The 24,240-nt window shown below is 35.4% G+C and overlaps 1 protein-coding gene across 37 annotated transcripts in view; it reads right to left on the reverse strand.

The window, feature by feature from the left end:
* SOX6 (SRY-box transcription factor 6) overlaps positions 1–24,240 on the reverse strand; it is a 602,540-nt gene that overhangs the window by 134,855 nt on the left and 443,445 nt on the right. The window lies entirely within an intron of this gene.

A 24,240-nucleotide genomic window follows, 5' to 3' on the forward strand; every position in this document is an offset into this window, starting at 1 on the left:
AGATACAAGGGTAATCTTCCAATATTTGAAGTAATGGTATGTGTTAGAAGGATCAGATTAAGTCTGAGCGGTAACAAAAGGCAGCACTAGGTTACATAGGAAGACATTTTAGAAAATTTTACTTCAAAGAAGAATCTTCTAATGAGTTATCCAACAATGACTGACTAAAGAGATAGTGTGTGTTCTTTCACTAAGGGTGGTCAAGTAAAAATTGCATTACCATAGAGATTCTTTAAAGGAGATCACATTACTAAAAACCTGATTAGATAATGACATATAAGAGCTTTCACAATTTTATAATTCTATAATATTTTAAAAGTCAATGTTAGGAAGATAGTATGATATAATCATTTCTTTGTCCATTCATTCAACACATATTATCGAAAACCTATGAACTACAAACATTATATTGTAAACAAATTTGAGCTCAAATCTATACGCTGCCATTTCCTTGGCTATTTAAACTTGGATTGTTATCTAACTTTTATGAGTCTATTTACCCATGTGAAATACTACCTTACAGGGTTATTAGAAGGATTAAAGTGGCAATAAAAGTAAAGTTGTGGTACAGTGCCTGGCACACACTAGATACTCATTTAATGTGAGTCCCTCTCTTCTTTCTTATAGAGCTTTCATGTTCAGTTATTAGAACACCATCAAATTTACTGATGAAACAGAAGTGGTGGTCTTACCTATAACCCTACTTCAAAAAAAGAAAATATGGGCCAACTAAACAATTTGGTTAGGCAAGAAGAGGCTTGTCATGTTCTCAGCAGACACCATACCTCACAGAGCATTAACCCACACTAAATATTGAGAAGACACGTGAATATGGGATTACAAAGGATTACTGGAAGATATAGTTCGGGATCCTTAGTACTATTCATTAAAAAGAATCTTAGAGTGAAAACAAAATTTTATTTCTACATTAGTTACATTAGTTCTCTAAGCTCTCAGAAAATGGGACAACAAAAGTAGGTCAATGATAATCAGGCATCAGACCTTAATTCTTTGATCTGGTGCCTAAAGATATATCCTTCGTAAATGGGTATGTTCATCAGATAACTAATTAAACAATCTAGAGTCCTTTTTAATGCCAAATGGCTGTAAGTTGTATCATATTCACACAAGCTATAAGAAACGGGGTGGGGGGGGAGGGCTCTTGTCTGTCCATCACATAGTAAAAGATAGGATATGTTAGAAATCTTAAATGCTAGCTATTAGGCCAAAAGACATTTCAATACAATACAAGGTTAATATGGAGAGAAAGATAATATGAAAGCAATAGTAAAAACAGAGTTGGAATTGAGCTTAGATATAATGCAGTTCAATGGTTCTCAAAAGGTGGTATCTGACAGCAACATCAGCATCTCATGGAAACTGGTTAGAAGAGCAAGTTCTAGGGCTCCACTTAAAACCTACTGAATCAGAAACTTGGAAGGTTGATTCCAACAATCTAAAATTTAATCTGGAGTAGTGATTTTCAAACTCAAGTGTGCATCAGAATCAATTGGAGGGCTTGGGAAAACAGATTCTTTGGCTCCACCCCTGGAGCTTCTGAATAGTAGATCTGAGGTGAAGCCTGAGAACATAATTTCTAACAACTTCCCAGGTGAAGCTGATGCTGCTAGCCTGAGGACCATTCCTTGAAAATCAGCAATCTAATCAAACTCTGAAATTTACACAGGGGGAAACAGGTGGCTAAAGAAGGCAAAATAGATGAGCTTACTATCACGCTGCCTATAACAGAACTGGGTTTAGAGTCTAGAGCTGCTAATTACCCTGTCCAATGCGTATATCACATGGACTAAGTGATAAAAAAAGGAGGAAAATGGAAGGTCTACAGTTGAAAATACTTTCATATTTCTGAGCTATATTGTTAGAGGTTGTTCTGGAATTTGGATACTGTGAATGTTGTTCAATTTTAAATAAAGTCCTTCCAACCGCTCTTATTTTGTACCCAAAACACAATTTGATCTGAATATTTGCTGTCATTTATTCCAATGATTACTTACTATATATTCATTACCAATGATCATTTAGCTCCATATAATGAAATTTCCCTTAACTTACTTTAAGTAAGATGATGATGTGAAAACTTAAAGTGCCCTTTATTGAAGATAAGCCAGAATGACCAGTGATCATTTAGAATCTGGGCTGGAAGAAGATGATGAAAAGCTCCTCTTTTAGCTCTATTACAGAAGTAATAATCATTATGATGATGATGTTAATAATAGCAACAATAGCTAACTTTTTTTTAGCGTGTATTGTATTTTAAGCACTGGGAAAGTTATTTACATGTCCTATCTCATTCAATTCTCAAAAACCTATGAGGTACTTACTGTCATTACTCTTATTCTTTTAATGAGAAAGACAAAGCCATGAGAGACTAAGTAACTTGGTCAATTAAAAATTAGATTAGTGGGACCAGGGTGGAAATATGGCAGAGTACAAAGCTTCACGAATCAGTTCCAAAACAACTTTTGAATGGGTAGGAACTATGTGAATAAGCTACTTTGAAACTCGAGACTAGAGGAACACTGCACAGCATCCAAGGAGAAGCAGGAAAAAGAGGCTGGTAAACTGCGATTAAGACTCTGAGTTTTACCCTCCCCTTTCCCCCATCCAAGTGGCCAGCAGCAGTGAGGACTGGAGCTCTGGCTCTTGGCCAATATTACTGGAGCAAGGATGGGACATAAAGAACTAGTCTTCCCACTCCAGGGCTGTGTGGTCTGTGCTGGTTTGAAAGGAAGCATGCCCCCTAAGAAAAGCCATGTTTTAATATAAATCCCATTTCATAAAGGTAGAATAATCTCTATTCAATACTGTATGTTTGAAACTGTAATGAGATTATCTCCCTGGATGATGTGATTTAGTCAAGAGTGGTTGTTAAACTGGATTAGGGGATGACATGTCTCCACCCATTTGAGTGGGTCTTGATTAGTTTCTGAAGTTCTATAAAAGAGGAAACATTTTGGAGAGAGAGATTCAGAGAGAGCATAGAATGCTGCAGCACCATGAAGCAGATAGCCCACCAGCCAGTGACCTTTGGAGATGACGAAGGAAAACGCCTCCCAGGGAGCTTCATGAAACCAGAAGCCAGGAGAGAAAGCTAGCAGATGACGCCGTATTCGCCATGTGCCCTTCCAGCTGAGAGAGAAACCCTGAACTTCGTTGGCCTTCTTGAACCAAGGTATCTTTCCCTGGATGCCTTAAATTGGACATTTCTATAGACTTGTTTTGATTGGGACATTTTCTCAGCCTTAGAACTGTAAACTAGCAACTCATTAAATTCCCCTTGTTAAAAGCCATTCCATTTCTGGTATATTGCACTCCGGCAGCTAGCAAACTAGAACATGGTCTGAGCACAGATCTATACCTTCAAAAAACTACTTCAGATTCTGGGGGCAACAGTTCTGAAGGCAGACAAGTTCTAATCTCCCTGGGTCAAAGGCAGCAGAAGAATCACAAAGAGAATAGCCTTCTTCAAAACTAGGGAAACAATTAAGGGGCTGCATTAACCAGGCAAGAGCTGGATTAAGAAAACACAGCTTCAAAAGCCATAGAAAAAGCTTCTGTTACTCATGCTGGCACCTCTGCCACTCTCTCCATAATACAAGATGGAAACAGTTTGCACTAACATCGTGGGTCCTTGGGTCTTTTCCAGAGGGATCATAGTGGCCCCTGTGTGCATATGAGGTACATGCATGTCAGTGCCAATCAATCAGGTGGAAGTATCAGAGACTGAGCCAGGGATTGACTATTGGGCTCACCCCCCCAGAATCCATCCTGAGGGAGAGAAGTCCCTTGTAGACTACTGGGACAGTGTGAGAAATAATTACGTTGAAATGGCCTGAAGCAAAGGACTGCTTATATTAAGTTACTTGAAAGAGCACCCAGGAAGGGGAGGAGGTCTGTTCCAGAGGAAATACAGAAGGCATTCATTCAAAGGCCTGTGGACCATAAACAGGGAACTCCTCATACCTTTAGCAAACACAGGTCCATTGGAGGAAGCATGTGCATGAGCTCTGGCTCCAAGTAGATACAATAGAGAGGACCCTTCATTTCCAATTTGCCTCTGGGTGATCTGCTTTAATAGGAGAGTTAAACCACCAGTCAAAGAAGAACCAGTTTGCAAAGAGAATGAAAGATGGTTTTTGCCTTGGTTTCTTCATTTTGATTAGCTACTGGCATTCAAGAAAATCTCTGTCCTATCATTAGCTGGATACAGATTTAAGGGATAACCCAGGGATTAATCTCAGAGTTAACACTTTAAATAATAAAATGTACAGTGTGCAACAAAAGATTAGAAGACAAAGAAATAGGAAATGATGGTCCATCCAAAGGGACAAGATAAATATCCAAAAACCATCAATGAAGAGGACCAGACTTTGGACTTACCAGAGACTTTAAAATAATGATCCTCAACATGCTCAAGAAAATAAAGGAAAACATGGAGAATAAACAAAAGGATATGAGAAATCAATGAATGAACAATATGGGATCTCTCCAGAGGAATACTGGAATAGAAGAACATAATAAATGAGATGGTTTCAATAGCAGATTGGTCATGGTAGAAGAAAAAATAAGTGAAAATGAAGATGAGATAACCGAAATAGTTCAGGTTGAGGAGCAGGAAGTTAAAAGAATAAAGAATTAACGGATCCTAAGAAACCTGTGAGACACCATCAAGCATACCAATACATGTATTATGGGAATCCCAGAAGGAGAAGAAAGAGAGAAAGGGGCAGAAGGAATATTCAAAGAAATAATTGCAGAAAATTTCCCAAATTTAATGAAATAACATGAATATGCACATTCAAGAATTCCAACAAACCCCAAACAGGATACTTCAAAGGGAGCTATACTCAGACACATAGTAATGAAATTGTTCAATGCCAATGACTAGGAGAGAATTCTGAAAGCATCAAGAGGAAAACCAATTACATACAAGAGAATCCCAATAATATTAAGTGCCAATTTCTTACCAGAAACAATGCAGGCAAGAAGGCAGTATTTAAAGTGTTGGAAAAAAACAGTGGTTGACCAAGAATTTATATTTGGCAAGATTTTCTTTAAAAAAATGTGAGAGAGATTAAGACATTCCTAGATAAACAATTTGTCACCACTAGATCTGTCCTATAAAAAATGCTAAAGGATGTTCTTCAGACAGAAAGGAAAGGATAGTAGACAGTGGATTAAATAAAGACCTTGGTAAAGATAACCACATGGGTTACCAATAACATTGTATTGTATTATTTGTTATGTAACAGCATACCTTGCCTCATTCAGGTACTAAAATGCAAATGCATAAGAAGTATGATAAATCGATGGTTTTGGACATTCAATGTACAAAGATGTAATCCATAGCAAGTACAAAAAAAATGGAGGGGATGGAGGAGTACAGCAACAGTGTATTTGCATGTTATTGAAGATGGTAGCAAAACAAATATGACTGTTATAGATTTAGGATGGAAAATTTTAACCACATAGTGACCACAAAGAAAATACATGAAAAATATATTCAGAAAGAAATGAGAAGTGTCTCAAAATGGTACAACACAAAAGGCCAAATAAATATGAAAGTAGGCATTAATGGAAAAATGTCTAAGATTTACACACACAAAATAGCAAAACTTCAAAGGAAAATCCTGCATTATCAGTAGTTACCTTAAATGTAAATGGATTTAACTCCCCAATCTAAAGGCAGAGATAAACAGAATGAATAAAAAAGCATGGCCCAACTATATGTTGTTTATAAGATACTTACCTTAAGTTCAAAAACATAAGTAGATTGAAAGGGAAAGGATGGAAAAAATATACCATGCAAGTAGTAGACAAAAGAGAGCTGGGGTAGCTATACTGTCAGATAAAATAGACTTTAAGCAAAAACTTATGAAGGACAAAGAGGATCACTATATTCTCTTAAAGGGATCAATTCAAGAAGAAGACATAACAATTATAAATATATATGCACCTAACAGCAGAGCCCCAAAACATATAAAGCAAATATTGACAGACATGAATGGAGAACTGGATGGCTCTACATTAATGATAAGAAACTTTAATATACTGCTCCAATAATGGTTAGGACACTTAGATCAATAAAGAAATAGATCATCTAAACCAACTAGACACAACAGATATATATATGTTATATATGTATGTATGTGTATATATATATATATATATATATATAAACACTTCACCCAACAGCAGCAGAATAGACATTCTTCTCTAGTGCACATAAATCATCCTCCAGGATAGACCCTATGTTAGGTAACAAAACAAGTGTCAACAAAATAAAAATCATTGAAATCATACAATATATCTTCTTTGATTACAATAAGGTGAAGCTAGAAATCAAACACAGAGGAAGAAATGGAAAATTCCCAAATATGTGGAAAATAAAAAATGTACTTAAAAATATTATAGGCCAAAGAAGAATTTACAAGGGAAATTAGAAAATATATTGGGGCAAATGCGAATGAAAACACAATATACAAAAACATATGGGATGCAGCAAAGGCAGTGCTAAGATGGAAATTTAGTGCTTTAAATGCTTACATTAAAAAAGAAGGGCTCAAATCAAAGAACTTACCCCAGATTAGAAGATCTAGGAAAAGAACAAACTAAACCTAAAGCAAGTAGAGCAAAGGAAATAACAGAGATCAGAGTGGAGCTAAATTAAATAGAGAATAATTTTTAAAAAAACCAACAGCATTAAAAAAAACAAATGTTGGTTCTTTGAAAAGATCAATAAAATTGACAAACATTTAATTAGACTGACAAAAAAAGGGAGGACACAAATAACTAAAATCAGAAATGAAAAGGGGGACATTACTACTGACCCCACAGAAACGAAAAGGACTATGAGAAGATACAATGAATAGTTGCATACCAGGAAATATGATAACCTAGATGGCATGGACAAATTCCTAGAAGCACACAAACTACCAACACTTATGTGAAATAGGAGATCTCAACAAACGAAAAGCTAATAAAAATGATAAATCATAAACCTCTCAACAAAGAAAAGTCCAGAATCAGATGGCTCTGCAGCTGAATTTTACCAAGCATTCCATGAAGAATTAACACCTCTCTGGCTCAAAGTCTTTCAAAAAATTGAAGAGTGAACACTCCCAAACAAATTCTATGAAACCAACATCACACTCATACCAAGATATGATACTATAAGAAAAGAAAACTACAGACCAATATCCCTTGTGAATATAGATGCAAAAATCCTCAACATAATACTAGCAAACAGAATCCAACAGCACCTCGAAGGAATTATACATCATGATCAAGTGGGAGTCATCCCAGTTATATAAAAGTGGTCCAACATAAGAAAATCAATAAGTGTAATACACCACGTTAACAGAACAAAGAAAAAAATGATCATCTCGCTTGATGCATGTGCTGGTTTGAAAGGAAGTATGCCCCCTAAGAAAAGCCATGTTTTAATATAAATCCCATTTCATAAAGGTAGAATAATCTCTATTCAATACTGTATGTTTGAAACTTATCAGATCATCTCCCTGGATGATGTGATTTAGTCAAGAGTGGTTGTTAAATTGGATTAGATGATGATATGTCTCCACCCATTTGGGTAGGTCTTGATTGGTTTATTGGAGTCCTATAAACGAGGAAATATTTTGGAGAATGAGAGATTCAGAGAGAGCAGAGAATGCTGCAGCACCACGAAGCGGAGAGTCCACCAGCCAGCGACCTTTGGAGATGAAGAAGGAAAATGCCTCCCGGGGATCTTCATGAAACCGGAAGCCAGGAGAGAAAGCTAACAGATGATGCCGTGTCCACCATGTGCCCTTCCAGTCAAGAGAGAAGGCTGACTGTGTTCGCCATGTGCCTTCTCACTTGAGAGAGAACCCTGAACTTCATCAGCCTTCTTGAACCAAGGTATCTTTCCCTGGATGCCTTTGATTGGACAGTTCTATAGACTTGTTTTAATTGGGACATTTTCTCGGCCTTAGAACTGTAAACTAGCAACTCATTAAATTCCCCTTGTTAAAAGCCATTCCATTTCTGGTGTATTGCATTCCGGCAGCTAGCACACTTGAACAATGCAACAAAAGACATTTGACAAAATCCAGCACCCTTGCTTGACAGAAGCACTTAGAAAACCAAGAACAGAAGGAAACTTCCTCAACATGATGAAGGGACTATATGTAAAACCCATAGCTAACATACCCAATGGTGAAATAGTGACAGCTTTCCCTCTAAGATCAGGAACAAGACAAGGATACCCACTGTCACACCACTTCGTGCAAGAAGTTCTAGCTAAAGCAATTAGGCAAGAGAAAGAAATAAAAGACATCTAAATTGGAAAGGAAGAAGTAAAATTTTCCTTATTTGCAAATGTCATGTTCCTATATACAGAAAATTTGAAAAATCTGCAAGAAAGCTACTCGAACTAATAAATGAATTCAGCAAAGTGGTGGGATACAAGATCAACACCCCAAAATCAGCAGTGTTTATATGCATAAGCAACATGAAGAAAAAGTCAAGAAAAAAATCCATAAAAGAATGAAATATCTAGGAAGAAATCTAACCAAGATATAAAGGATTTGTACACAGAAAACTATAAGACATAGCTAAAAGAAATCAGAGGTAACCTAAATAAATGAAAAGGCATTCTGTGTTTGTGGATTGAAAGACTAAATATTGTTAAGATGTCAGTTCTACCCAACGCAATCTACAGATTCAGTGCAATCCAAATCAAAATTTCAAGCCATCTTTGCAGAAATGGAAAAGGCAATCATCAATTTCATGTTGAAGGGTAAGTGTCCCCAAATAGCCAAGGCCATTTTGAATAAGAAAAATGAAGTTGGAGGACTCACAGTTTCCAACCTTAAAACTTATTACAAAGCCAAAGTACTCAAAATACCACAGTACTGGCACAAGGACAGACGTAAAGACCAATGGAGTTGAACTGAGAGTTCAGAAATCAATCCTCACATTTATGATTTTTGGCCAGGGGTCCAAGTCCACCCAGTGGAGAAAGATTAGTCTCTTCAACAAATGGTACTTGGAAAACTGGATGTCCATTGCAAAAAAATGAAGGTGGACTCTATCTCATACCATATACAAAAATCTAACTCAAAGTGGATCAAAGACCTAAATATAAGGGCCAGAACTATAAAATTCCTAGAAGAAAACACAAGGAAGCATCTTCAGGCCATTGTGTTAGGCAATAGTTTCTTAGACTTTACACCAAAAACATTAGCAACAAAAGAAAAAATAGATAAATCCGACTTTTGTTTAATTTTAAATAAAAATGTAAAAGCTTTTGTACATCAAAGGAATTTGTCAAAAAATAAAAAGACAATCTACTCAATGGGAAAAAATATTTGGAAATCACTTATCTGCTAAGGGTTTAATATACTGAATATATAAAGAAATCCCATAACTCAACAATTAGAAGACAAGTAACCAATTTAAAAAATGAATGAGGGCAGGCCACAGTGACAGAGTTCTCGCCTGCCATGCCAGAGACCTGGGTTTGATTCCCACTGCTTGCCCATGCAAAAAAAAAATGCTATTAAAAAAATGAATGAAAGATCTGAATAGACATTTCTACAAAGAAGATATTCAAATGGCCAAAAAACACTCTACATCACTAGCTACTTTGGGAAATACATATTAAAAAAAAAAACATGAGATATTTCATACAACTGAAATTGTTACTATTTTAAAACCGGAAAATTACACGTTAGAGAGGATGGAGAAATAGGACATTCATTTATACTTGGTGGGAATGCAAAATGGTGCAGCCATTGTGGAAGACAGTTTGGCAGGTCCTTAGATAGCTAAGAATAGGATTACATATGACCTAGCAATCCCATTTCTAGGAATATACCCAAAAGATTTGAAAGCAAAGACTCGAACATTTATCTGCACCCAATGTTCAGAGAGACATTATTCACAAGAGGCAGTATTCCAAAAGGATGGAATAAAAATGGAAAAAAAAATTAGTGGACCAGGATTCAAGTCCAATGATGTCAGTCTCAAAGTCTCTACTCTTAGGTACTATATTATAATAAGCTTGAAGTCATCTTTTACCAAACAAACCTAAAAGGGATAAGGAATACAATTCTCTGTGATACCAATTATTTAACTGAAATTTATATTAATGCAATTTTAGATTCACATGCAGTTGTGATAAATAACAGAGAGCTGGTTTTGGTAGGTGGAGTTCACTGCCCTGAAGGCCAGTGTTGAGGGCATATGAATTTTGAAAATAGATAAAATTCCACCCTGCTCTGAAGAAGGTAAGCCTGGCTTTCTTACTCCTCCCTATCATCCTAGTTTCCCATTCAGTGGCATGCCAGGAAACGTAGTCACATTAGAAACAACACCCATTCAAAATATTTTTCTAAAAAATAGTAAATCATAAATTCCCCTTACTCCCGTCTAAGAGTAACCAGTCTCCACATGTCTTTTCCATGATATTATCAAAACTTCAAGTAACATTTTTTTTGAAGGTGTAGCTTTCCCTTTGCACAAACTCAGATTCTTTAATTATCCTATAAGTAAAGAGGAAAAACTGATTTTGTTAGTAAAAACTGTAAAATCTTATGTGGTCAAAAACATATCTCTGAGCATGAAAACTGCATTATTTTTATTGCTTTGGAAATAAGCACTAACTGGCTGGATCCATAACCTGAAGGACTAATGAGAAACCAGGAACCTCATCATGGGTGAAGCTTAGTGCATCGTGAAAGAAATAAACTGTATGACCCAAAGCACAACTGTCCATTAATTCTAAACTTCCACAATCCCTGACCAAAGTGTTTCCCTTCTGGATAGGGTGGGGAGCACATTCTTGATCAAATAGGCCATATGCCCAGAAATTTCCATGGCTAGGGTGCTCCTTGCTTCTTTTAGAGAATCAAGACAGAAGCAGATGCATATGAAACACTCAGGTTCTGTTTTTCTATTCGTAAAACAGTATTGTTGTATCAACACTTAGCCCCTTTGTTTTCTCTCTGCTAAGTTTTGATGATGCATTTTTTGCCATCTGTCCTAGAGCTTCATTAAAGATACATGAATGGGCTAACTAGCCTGATATCTTGTGAGGAACAGGTGCTACTGTTTGTCCCTGAAGACTTGCACTAAAGATATGACTCAGAATACTTGAGAAAGAGCATCTGCAGCAGTCAGTCAGAGAACAACTTGGCACAGACCTAGCTACACGCTAATATGCAAACAGAGTGACACTCAGGGGGGCTCATTTTCTCTTTCACAAAGATTATTTAACTTTTTTTAGTGATGGGTAATAAGTATTTGTATTGAAGATCATGTGCATATTAATGTCGATTACTGAGTTAAAGACAGGAAGAGAGGATTTTTTAATGTTTTATTTCCAGAAAATCATTCCTCATGATTTAGCTGGAGAAAGCTTTTCAAAACTGTTAGAAGGGATGTTTCTAATGTGTGTACATCAAGACAGGAAGGGAGGAGAAGACAGAGATAGAGAAATACAGAGAGACAGACAGAGACATAGACAGACAGGAAGAAACAGTCAGGGTGAGACAATTTCATTAATGCCCATATTCTTCATTGCAAGAAATAGCCCTGAGACATTTGCATAAAATGCTACCACTGTAGAAGCTGCAGTATCTACTGCAAAAGAAATAAAACCCCTAGGAATCATTACATATAAGCCTTCAAGATCAGGGAGGTGTCTTATTGCCAAAAAGTGCATGCTGAACATTGTACATGGACCTCGGGTAATTCTGGAAAGTTAGGAGCAAAACAGTCTCATTTTAAAATATAAGTTAGTGCTTCAAAAGGAACTCTTTTGGTTTCAATCCTTTTTTGTTAAAATCTGTCTAAAATGTTATGACTCTGTTCTGCCTTAGAAAGCATAATGCAGCAGTCACTTTATTGGGCCTCTCTTGGTTGACAATAGTCTGAAGCACACAAAGGAGCCTTAAATTATATACTGCCTACCAGGCTATTGACTAATCCTCTCAATTCATTAATCACCTCTCGCTAAGTAAATTCAGCATCCTGAATGGCCTGCGTCATTTATATTTCTGTATGTCCCATTGCTCCTATTCCAGGACTAAGAACATAGTAGGCATTTTATGTTAACTCATCAATGGTTGAGACCCATCTGGGACCTAAGCGCTGGTTTTCTGAGCGCCAATTTCCATAGGATAATTTTGTTAATGCAGCTACAAAAGTTATAGAGCTGTAGTAGTTTTCATAACAGAAGAGAATTTGAGAATGACCTTTAAGATAAATAAAACTTGAATGGCAAACAAAACAAAAATAGTGATTTTAAATACATCTTGGAATGTTTGCCTTGCTTTCTTTCCATTCACATATTTAGCATATATCTGGTTGTTTCTGGAGTATCTAGCTAGTTCCAACAGGAGAATAATCAAGCTGGAATGTCATCAGGAGCAATTCTGGGAAACAAATTCTCTCTAGTGTTTGTGAACACAGAGCTCCATCTTCCCAGATGCTTCCCACCAACATCCAGTGGACACATTGTACAAAAAATGCAACTTTATCCAGAAGAGGACCCTACCTCTGTTTGTTATTGGCAATCTCTCTTTATCTCTCCCTCTCCATCTCTCTCTATGAAAGTGATCCCACCAACCCAGGACTAAATACACTTTATCTTTGTTAACATTCACCCTTAGTATAGTGCATTTTCTTCCAAGAACTTTGCATACTACTGCTAGACTCTTCAAAATCCTCACTAAAGTGCTATGAAAGTCCCTGAAAACCCAGTAGGACAAACTCAAGATATTATAGTTTTAAAACATCTTTTTAAAAACTCTGGTTTTGGTCTCTCAAAGTCAAATATTCTAGTTTGAATATTAAACAAGAGCTAACTTTGCGTTTATTTATACTAGAGGTATTATACTTCAATTTAAAAAGTTAAAGAAAATACCTCTCCAGTGGGTAACTTCTCTTTACTAAATTTGATTATTAATTATTGTAAACAAAATATCTAAAATATTCACAAAAGAAATGGAAAAGATGCATCTAGTCACTAATTTCACTACATCCCCATCCTCACTCCCAAGAGTAAAGCATTCAACCAAAGTAATTGTAATTGTTTGCTAGCTTCATCTTAAAATAGCTGTTTCAAATCCACTTCACAGTCTAGCACTTTTCCTTCTTTGGTTATATAGCAGAGGAATGATCTTTAAGAATAAAAGTATAATGATTCTATCTTCCAGGTCAATGGCACATGTTTCAAAAATCTTCAATTATATATTCAGAGAAGAAATAATAAGCTTAAAAATGTCAATCATGTCTTTTGTGTTAACACTGCATATTGTATATACTCACTTAATCTGCATTTTTTAAATGAGCAATATCTCATCAATACACCCCAGTCATCAGTAGTCAAATGTCATCAGTTTCTCTCTCATCCATTATTATACATTCTGTTTAAATGTTGAATTTTCAAGTCAAAGAATACAAATTTAGCACTAAAAGACCTTAAGTCCTTCTCTTACTGTTTTGACCCCTTGCTCCCTGAAATAAAGAGCTCCACACATATAAAATAACTTATGCTCCAGAGAAATTTTTAATTCCTAAGAGAAAGCTGCAGTGTCTGCCTTCATTCAACTGTTCAACAGACAATTTATTGAGCACCTATAACTACATACCTGGTTTTGTGTTAGGCACTAGAAATATAAAAATATCTTAGAGAAATCTATAGCCTCATTTCATCACGTAGTAGGTATTAGGCTTGCTTATCATTTATATTCTAGCACAAATCATTCAGTTTGTCAACTTACTTTGGAATAAGGTCAACAAAAAATGGAGAAATTTTCTTAAAATGAAAACTAAATTAATGCAAAAATTCCATTAGTTATCTTTCCATAGTCTTCCTCTGGTCTATATGCCAGAAAATTTTTGAGAGTATTTATGGACAAAAGTCAGATTATTTTTTCATGTGGATGACAAATGTTAATTAAATGTGTTTAAATTATCTTACTGTGTTTTAAGAAACTCTCACCAGGAGGGAAGTGGAACATCCTGGCCATAAAGAAATTAATAAAACATGTTATGCAAAAGTAAAATTTATGGTTCATTTGGAATTAGATATCTACCACCTTTTCAATCCATACAAATGCATAATCTTGTCAATTAAATATTATTGTTAAGGTCTAGTAGTATGTTAAAATCACTTTAAAGTGCAACTAAGGAAAATTCATGTGTGTTTATTACTCCTTAAGGATCTATTAGTGGGTATTTTATTCAGATTCGTGCTGTAAAATCTGCATAAACTCAGCATATTGTTATCCCCATGTGTGCATTTGTTTGGTTAAAGCAGAACCGCAAATCTCAATTTTTGCAACTTCTGGAAAAGTCAAGAGAACTAAAACAGTCTTAATTTTAATCAGATACAAACAGTTATCACTACAGAAGTGAAGAGTTGACTATTATGCAAATAGTCACAGTTAGTGGTCACTGGGCCATCAAGGAAGACTGAGCTAGTCAATTATTTTAGCTATTTCCAAAGACTAGTGAAGATGAATGTTTCTTATTCCATTCTGTCTGACTTCCACAGAAGTATGAAACATATTAAAAACTAATGATTGTTGTTCTCAAATGGAAACCACATTAAATACACAATGATCAAAGTATTCCAATATGGAAATTAATGTCTTTCAAATTTTGTATAAATGCTATAAAAATATGGCAACATTTGTAAAGAATGTGGCATTCCTTTCTTTGTAACAACCAAATTAAAATATAAACCTTTCATAAACTTTTGACCTATAACGAAGGCAATCTGGCTTTTACCCCTGAAGTATTTTATACAAGATTATTATGTTAGCAATGACCAAAGTTCAATTATTAAATACCTCCTCCAGAAATGCACGTTTACAACTTAAACTACAGGTCTTGTTAAAATTATATATAAGTAACTTAAACGGAGAGACTTTCTATCTCCCCAAGCTTTAGTAAAAGGCCTTGCACAGAGTAGAGATTCAGCAAATATTTGTTACATAACTACATTAACATTTCCTGTTACTTAAAAACTAATTGAGCTACAACAATTCTAATAACTTTCTAATTTGCTTAATCAATTCAAAGTCCTTTCAACACTTACAATCCTAAAATTGAGGACATAGGAATATAAATTTGCTCCAAATATACTTCATCATAGAGATCTTTTCTTTTAGCCCTGCCACAGTCTGGGTTTCAAGTTCACTAGTTGGAAAGTGTAAGATTGAGCTTATTCATTTATATTGATACTTTTTAACAACTGAGCTTTCCTGTTATATCTGTCGAAATTTTCTTATAGGATAATTTAGAGATGTTTCTAAACTACTTTAGTAATTTCATCATCAATTATAATCCTTACTGACAGAAGGACCAGAAATACAGTTTTCCAGAATAATAAAATAAATGTTTTTTTATATCACAATGGCTTAGGTATGCAATACAGAATGAATGCTAGAAAAATATTTGAGCATCAGTTTTTATGGAAACCAGAAACAGTTTCATCTTAAGCAAGAAGGGCTAAGAAATATACTGTGGGAACTCTGAAAAGAATACAAATAAGATGTTTAAGCTATTGATAGCCATGGTGAGTTGACACATCAAAGTATCAATGAGAGATGATGCCAATAGGTGTGACTGGGAGGGAGAGGGATAAAATAAGGTGAACAAATTTGGTACCAGAGAGTGGGGTGCTGCTGCAGTTTGCAAATACCAAATATGTTGGAACAGCTTTTTAAATGGATAAGGGGAAAGTTTTGGAGGAGTTGTGAGGAGCTTGATAGAGAAGGCCTAAAATGTTTTAAAGAGATTGTTGGTAGAAATGTGGACTCTAAAGATACCTTTGAAGAGGCCTTAGACAGAAATGAGACACATCTTATTGCAAACTGGAAGGAAGGCGATCCTCGTTTTAAAATAGCAGATAATCTGGAAAAATTGACTAGTGGCTTTGGCTAGAAGGCAGATTTTAAAAGCCATGAACTTGAATATTTAGCAGAAGAGATCTTCAAATTAAATGTGGGAAGTGCCACCTGATTTCTCCTCGCAGTTAATAGTTAAATGCAACAGGAAAGAGATAAGCTGAGAACTGAACTCTTGGGTACAAAGAATCCAGAAATTGATGTTCTGGAAAATTCTGGGCTTTCAGGACGGGAGACCCCAGAGAATAGTGCCCAATATGAAGATTTGACCAAATGTGGAACCATCCAGCCATTTTGGAGAAAGCCAAGATCAGACATGGAGTTATCCAGGAAGGATTTGTGGAAACTCCTTATGCCTGATGGGCACCATCCAAAGTTACTGCATAGAAAGCCACAGAGAGTGCTGTGGGACCTGTATAAGCAGAGCTGTTGCCAGTCTGTACTGGGGGGTTCAGAGAAGGGACACATTGGAGGAAAAATAACTTCAGAGGCAAAACCATGGAGGCTGAGGTCTGAAGTCAAGAAGCCTTGGGCCGGAAGAGCAGACCCACCCAAACCCATGGAGAGGGTAAGTTTATCCCAAAGGCAGAGGATGGACCTTCCACCTTGCTGCAGTGGAAGAATCATGCTGCCTCAGGCCTTGGAGAGGGTGAAGCACATTCCTTGGGGTTTGGGGAGAGCCTGGCTGCCACCACATGGAGAGGTTGAGCATATGACCTGGAGATGGCAAGAGTCCGGGTGCGGCCCCAATGCTTGGAGAGGGTGGAGCCTAGAGAAAGGTCATCTTCCCAGTGTTCCCCAAAGCTGCATTCAGAGAAAGGCAGGCCTCTGCATAGGCCCTTGAAAAGGGTGGGACTGCTACCTTCAAAAGCCCCGAAGGTAAATGACTCTCAGACTTCGAAATCTAATGGACTTTGCCCTGAAGTTTTTCAAAACTGTATGGGTCTGGTGACCCCTGTGTTCCTTCCTCTCAATGAAAATGAGTATATGTATCCTATGAATGTTCCTCCTTTGTATGCTGGCAGCAAATAACTTGTTCTGAGTTTTACAGGTCCAGAGCAAAGGAGAAAATTTTGCCTTAGGACTGTCCATGCCTTTACCTAACTTTGATGAGACTTTGTACTGATTTTAATCTTGTATTAATCTTGTATTTGAAATGTTATTGGAGTGGTTTAAGATTCTCTGATATTGTTATGGAACGAATGTATTTTGTATATGGGGAAAACATGTCTTTTTTTTAGGGTCCAGAGGGTGGAATGTGCTGGTTTGAAAGGATATATGGCCCCTAGAAAAGCCATGTTTTAATCAAAATCCCATTTTGTAAAGGCAGAATAATCCCTACTCAATACTGTATGTTTAAAACTGTAATCAGATCATCTCCCTGGAGATGTGATTTAATCAAGGGTGGTTGTTAAACTGGATGAGGTGACGACATGTCTCCACCCATTTGAGTGGGTCTTGATAAGTTTCTGGAGTCCTATAAAAGAGGAAATATTTTGCAGAATGAAGGAGATTTGGAGATAATCAGAGCAGAACAACATGAAGCACCACGAAGCAGAGAGTCCATGAGCCAGTGACCTTTGGAGATGAAGAAGGAAAACATCTTCCAGGGAGCTTCATGAAACCAGAAACCAGGAGAGAAAGCTAGCAGATGACACCGTGTTCACCATGTGCTCATCCAGCTCAGAGAGAAGCCCTGACTGTGTTTGTCACGTGCCTTCTCACTTGAGAGAGAAATCCTGAACTTCGTCGGCCTTCTTGAACCAAGGTATCTTTCCTTGGATGGATGCCTTTGATTGGACATTTCTACAGACTTGGGACATTTTCTTGGCCTTAGAACTGTAAACTAGCAACTTACAAATTCCCCTTTTTAAAAGCCATTCTGTTTCTGGTATATCACATTCCAGCAGCTAGCAAACTAGAACAGTGGTCAAGGATGGGTTCTCTATAGAGGTAATATGTTATAGGGTTGAATGACTTAGGAAATGTTGCATGGAATTATCTGAGGAAAAAAAAAAAACAGTTCGGTCAGAGAGCACGTGAATCTAAAGGTCCTGAGGAGGCGATACCTTGGATGAGTGCACTAGTAAGGCCAAAACAGATCTAGCCTAGCAAAGATAATGGTAAGCTAAAGATTAGAGAGAGAGAGAGAGGCACAGTCCAGATTGTTTAGGGCCTTGAGAAGCACAGTATGGAATTTCTATTTTCTGAGGCAATGGAAAGCCTTTGGAGGATTTTAAGAGAGAGAAGAGGCATGGGATCTGATTTAGGTTGTAAAAATTATTCCGGTTGCTGTGATGAAAATTGACTATAATAAGGAAAGAATGAAGCAGAAAGACCAGTTTGGAAATGACCTCAGTAATCCAAAAGTGGGAATAATGGTGGTCTAATTCTGTCTTATACATCTCTTTCCTCAAGTATAAAGAAGGAATTTTGCAGAAAGAGTCCTAATATCTCACTAGGACAATGTCCCCAAATATGAAAGGCAAAGAAGTAAATATTTGACTGATTAATTAACTGTTTAAAGTATGACTTGTCCAGTGATTTTATATGACAAAAAAGCACATCACCTTCTATTTTATCCCAACAGGGAAAAAGTATATAAAAATTAAAATTTAAGTGAGTTGATGGATACTGCCACATCTTTCTACAAATGTTAGCTCCCTTAATAAAATTTTAGGCAGCAGAAAAGCTTATTGACAGAAACTAAAACTGCAGATTCTTTACTTAGTCTCTTTGTGGGGAGAATAGGAATAGTTAAAATAATTTAAGCTGCCTAACAACTTTCTCATGGGAAAAAAAGCCAACTATTAATCAAGATGAAAAGTGTAGATAATTTTATATATCTAAACAAGCTCAAATACTGGTTAAATTAAATTTTCTTTCTTTTTTTTTAATTGAAAGTTATGCAATATTTGCCAAGTGAAGTTTAGAAATCATACTGTAGAACCAGATGCTAAGCAATTCACCTCTCATGATACATCTGCTGTTATAAAGGACAATAGGCCAATAACCTTGTTTAGGACTGATCAACATTACTAATGCAATCATGGCAGAAAAAGAATGAAAAGTGTAAAGATGCTAGTCCACTCAGGTCAAAGAAAACATAACCAGAATTCAAAAGAGAACATGACTATGTTGAATCCTCCACATGTTCTTAAATCAAGAAATCTTACTAAGAATTTCTAACATCCCTTTATCTTCTATTTTTATGTATTAAATTTTTACTTTACTCCACTAAAAATATAGTATTATGTATAGCTTGATGACAATTCTTAATGGTAGGGAAATAAAGAAGAAAGAAGGACATCACATGTATTAGGTTTAAAGATGGACATAATATAAAATATTAACTGTAAACCATTCTTCTCAACCACCAAAAAAACCAAAATAGTACTAGCACAGGTTTCCTTTATCATAAGATATCAAATGAAAGGAAAAGAAAGATGAGAAAGGAAAGAAGGAAGAGAGAAAGAAAAGGTAGAAGGAAGGAGAAAGGGAAGAAAGGAGGGAAGGAAGAAAGGAAAAGAGGGAATGAATAAGTGATAAAGGGAGGGAAGAGAATGAAAAGCAAGGATACTGTGTTTTGCTTTAATTAGGGCGAATTATTTTATCTACAGTTTTGACTCAATTACTACCCACTCTGCCCTTTACACTTCAGTAAATGCAAATTCTGAATGTAAATTCTGTATTATACTTAAAAATATTTTGTGAGGATCAAACAATACATGTAAAAAGTTCCTTGTAAATGGAAATTGTAACATTTTCATTAAAATTTGATTACAAAATTTAATTAACATTAAATGTGTGTATTTATATATGTATAAATATACATATACATATATACAAATGTATATATATGTGTGTGTGTATATATATATATATATATATATATATATATATTTTTTTTTTTTTTTTTTTTTTTTTCCGCATGGGCAGGCACCAGGAATCAAACCCGGGTCTCCGGCATGGCAGGCAAGAACTCTGCCTGCTGAGCCACTGTGGCCCACCCTATATTCATTTTAAAATCAAAGAATTCATGGATTATTTAAAATTGAAATTTAAACTAAAATTTGAAAAACTTTGGGTTTAGATTTATAACCAAGTTAGCATATATGTAAGCACCAATCTTTTAGTGTGCTCTACCATTCACCTATCCTGACTAATCTGAATAATAATTGAACCAAATATAGAGACAGATATTTTCTTCAAATCAGCTCTACCAATTTTGAGACAGGTCCAATCAAATTCATAAATTTCTATGGGTAAGAAAGTGAAACCAAGAGAAAGGGAATCCCTACCCTTAACACACACACACACAAACACAGCCAAAAGAAAATAAAAAATTTCACTCTTATTTACATTACCCACTCTCTACCCGCATTGGCTATGATGGCCATGCTTTTCTAATTGAAAATTAGGATACAGGGGAAAGTCAAAGTGTAGAAGTGTACATATGGACATTACAGGACAGATATTTAACATCAGGTCTGTTCCAGAATATCTGGGACTCATACAGTTCACATGATATATGAATCACATGGTAAAGCATCAATCCATAGATTTAAATTTTTGATGTTGGTTGGTGTTATAACTCGAATTACTATAAAAGTAGTTACAAATTTGTGAACAGACATCATATCCACAATGATCTACCATTATAGAATCTTTTTATTCCCATAATTCCCCAAAATGAATGAAACAATTGAAGTAGCTAGAGGGAAGTACCTGAAACTGTTGAACTGTATTCCATAGCCTCGATTTTTGAGGAAGACTGCATAACTATGTAGCTTTTACAATGTGACTATGTGAGTGTGAAAACCTTGTGTCTGATGCTCCTTTTATTCAGGATATGGACAGACGAGCTTAAAAAAAAGGATTAAAAAATAAATCCTTTTCTAGGGGGAAAAAAAGGTAAAAATTGGATAGACTGAAATACTGTGGGTCAATGAGAAGGAGGGTTAAGGGGTGTGGGATGTAGTTCTTTTTTCTTCTTTTTATTTCTTTTTCAGGAGTGATGCAAATGTTCTAAAAATGATAATGGTGAATATACAACTATGTGATGAAAAAAAATTAATGACACAAAGTTCTACTTCGATTTTTTTTTAACTCTTTCTGATTCAACCATTTTTTTTAAAAGGACAGGTTAGCTCCTTTAAAACTGCACTATGACTAGTTTCTATGGTAGAATAAGGAGTTGAATCTACATAGAAAATTGTCAGTCAATAACAATAGGTCTTTGTCCAGCAATGACTACTTCCCTTCTCTATAACCAGTCCTTATCTAGCTCAGGAAATGCCTGTTTTAACTGACAGGTAGGAGATTAAATCTACAGCTGCTGAAACACAATCTCAGCTCTGTTAGATAGGCTTTCATTGAAAAGCACTACAAACACATAATTTGTTTATGTTGTACCAGCAATCTCTGACAAAGCAGACTGTCTAGCTGAGACAAATGTGGTTAAACCCATTTATTGTATTATTTCTGCTACACAGAACAAGCTCTTAAAATGCAGAAACTAGACAAGGCACAAAGCTCTAGCTGTCTAAAGAAATCAAGAATAGATGACTTCTTGTTACACTACCCCTTTTTACACGGAAAGCATGTTCTCCCCTAGAAAACATCTATTCCAATTTTGCTTTTAAGTGGGTGGTTCAATTATGTTTATGCTTTCAATTTTTAAAGTTTCTTTTGTTCCTTTCAGCATAAACAGGCATAAAATCACCTTATCACTGAATATCTCTAGATTTAAGAACCTGATGAATATTTATAGCAAGTGCTATATCACCCCCTCAAAAACTACCCATAATGATAAGTTCTGATGACAATCCCACCCTTTCAATATTTATAGCAATTTCTTATAAAGTTATTTGATTTCTTTATTTCAGTCAGGGAAAAATAGCTTTACAATGTATAAAGAATATGAATAGTTGTTTCTTGAAAATTAAGGAGTCATGCACAGAGATCCCAATTTTGTAGAGTAAATGTCAAAGGAAGATGATTTTAAAAAAACAAAAACAATGAAGGCTGCTACTCAAATAACCATGAATTCCTTTCTCTGAATTAATAATATAGACTAGAAATACATTTTTTTTGGTTTTATATCTAAAATTTATTCTTTAGGTACATTTATTCAATTCTAACTAGCATTTTGAGTATAGTACATACATAGCAATTATAAAATTAGTAATAACTAAATTTTAAAGCCCTTACCTACCTACACTGAATCCTTAAAGTTATAATCAATCATAATGAAACAACAAATGGTACACAATATGGTTTTAAAAACAAGAAACAGACTTTATAACTCAAACTTGTACCATTATTTCCGTGAGAGGCACAATAAACAAAAAGATTACAAAATTGTACTTGAAATGTACCCAAAAGGATTAGAACCAGCCACTCTCAAACATGTCATCATTACTTAAAATTATATATTTTTTTCCTTAATCATCATCCTAACACAGGAAAGTGAGAAAATAATCTTCCAAGCTGGAACACATGCACCACTCAGAACCTTGAGTTAGTTTTAAAATATAGAAAGTATGCAATAAATTAGCTGAATCCATGGGGTCACCCTCAAACAGCATGGATAATGAGGGGAATCCATAACAGACATAAACAAACCAGAAAGATGTCTAGACCCCACATCATTATGTATGATATATGCCCAAGATATATGGCATATATTTGAATGTTCACGTTCAAACTTGGCTTCTATTAGACAGATTCAGTCACAGCATGGGGTTTCTTTAATAAACAAACCTCACTGTTAGGAAATATTGGGGACTCAAATCATGTATTATACCTCAGCTAGTTAAAGATGCGGTGCTCTAATTCCACAGATCCCTTGAAGCTTTCTTAGAGTAGACTGTAAATAATAAGGAAAACTACATCTTAGAAAAACATATAGAAATCTTAGATTTTTGCATTACAAATTGGGAGTAGATACTGCACAAAGCTAGCACTTCAGCATCTACTTAAGGAGAATTCACCTTTCACATTAAAAATTAGAAATGAATTTAACAATGTGGGCTTTGGTTTATATTTTCCATGATTCTTATGGATGCTGGATACATCCACTTACAAGATATAACCACAATTACGTGTTCCACTACGATAAGGTCTTTACCATGTTTGATAACACCCAGGTGAAAAAAAAATAAATTTATCTCACTTTAGAACTACAAATATTTAAATCTGGAATGAGTTTAAGTAGCCATTTTTCCAATACCTTCATTTAAACGTAAAAATAATAAGTCCCAGAAAGGAGACATGGCTTGCCAATATCATAAAACTTGAGACTAGCTGAGCCAAAGTTTAAAACTGGGTCTTTCATCTCTAAATTTGAAAATTTCACAAAATCCTAACATCAGAGATTTTGAAGGATGGAAAAGATTTAGAGATTATGTAATCCACTGATTCTCACATAGACAAGCAATGAGAGGGCATATATATTTCTGGAAAAGCTCACCAGTTACTCTTAAATCCTCAGGCCCAACTACCACATTTTACAGAGGAGAAAGCTGAGGCACACAGAGATAATGTGACTTGCCCACGGAGAGATCACTAATAAAAATCAGCTAAGACTGGAACTAGATTTTCTAATTCCATGTTTAAGAATTTTAATTTTCTTTCTCAGTTTTCTTTCTGTGTCCTTTAAAGTACAGCTTAAATATAGACATATCCTTTCTGCCTCCAACTTAATTGCAAACATTTTTTCTTAAACATAAATCTATATATGACAGAATGAAGGCAAATTTCACTTCTTTTACAAAAACATTCTGGAAACACCAATAAACAGTGGCTTTCTGATAACTGTCTCTCTTACCTTTTTTCTCTACTCCCCCTCCCCAAACTAAGTTTGATGCCTGTGACATACGTTAAAATCAGTCATGCAGTATTCTTTTTTTTTCATATAGGAGATCACAAACTGCTTTGCAAACAGAATGATAACTTCTCCCCCCATAGCCTTCACAGTACAGAACACAAAGATAGTTTTCAGCAAACATAAATTGAATTATTTCCCGGAGAGTCAGAGAACTGGTTTTACAAAAAACTAGCACAAAAGTAGGGATCTAAATAGAACATAACAATACATAAAAAAAGATATTATATCATGATAATTGGGGTTTATGCTGGGAACACAAGCTTGGTTTAACTTTTAAACTTCAATATAATTCATTATAATAAGGGAATAAAGGAGAAAAATAAGAATATTACAATAGTTGTAGAAAAAGCATTTGAAAAAATTTAATTCTTACTCATGATAAATAAAAAAACATCAGCAAACTTGAATACAGAGGAACTCCCTCAA

This window comes from Tamandua tetradactyla, chromosome 8 (genome assembly GCF_023851605.1).
Source record: "Tamandua tetradactyla isolate mTamTet1 chromosome 8, mTamTet1.pri, whole genome shotgun sequence".
Lineage (NCBI taxonomy): Eukaryota > Metazoa > Chordata > Mammalia > Pilosa > Myrmecophagidae > Tamandua > Tamandua tetradactyla.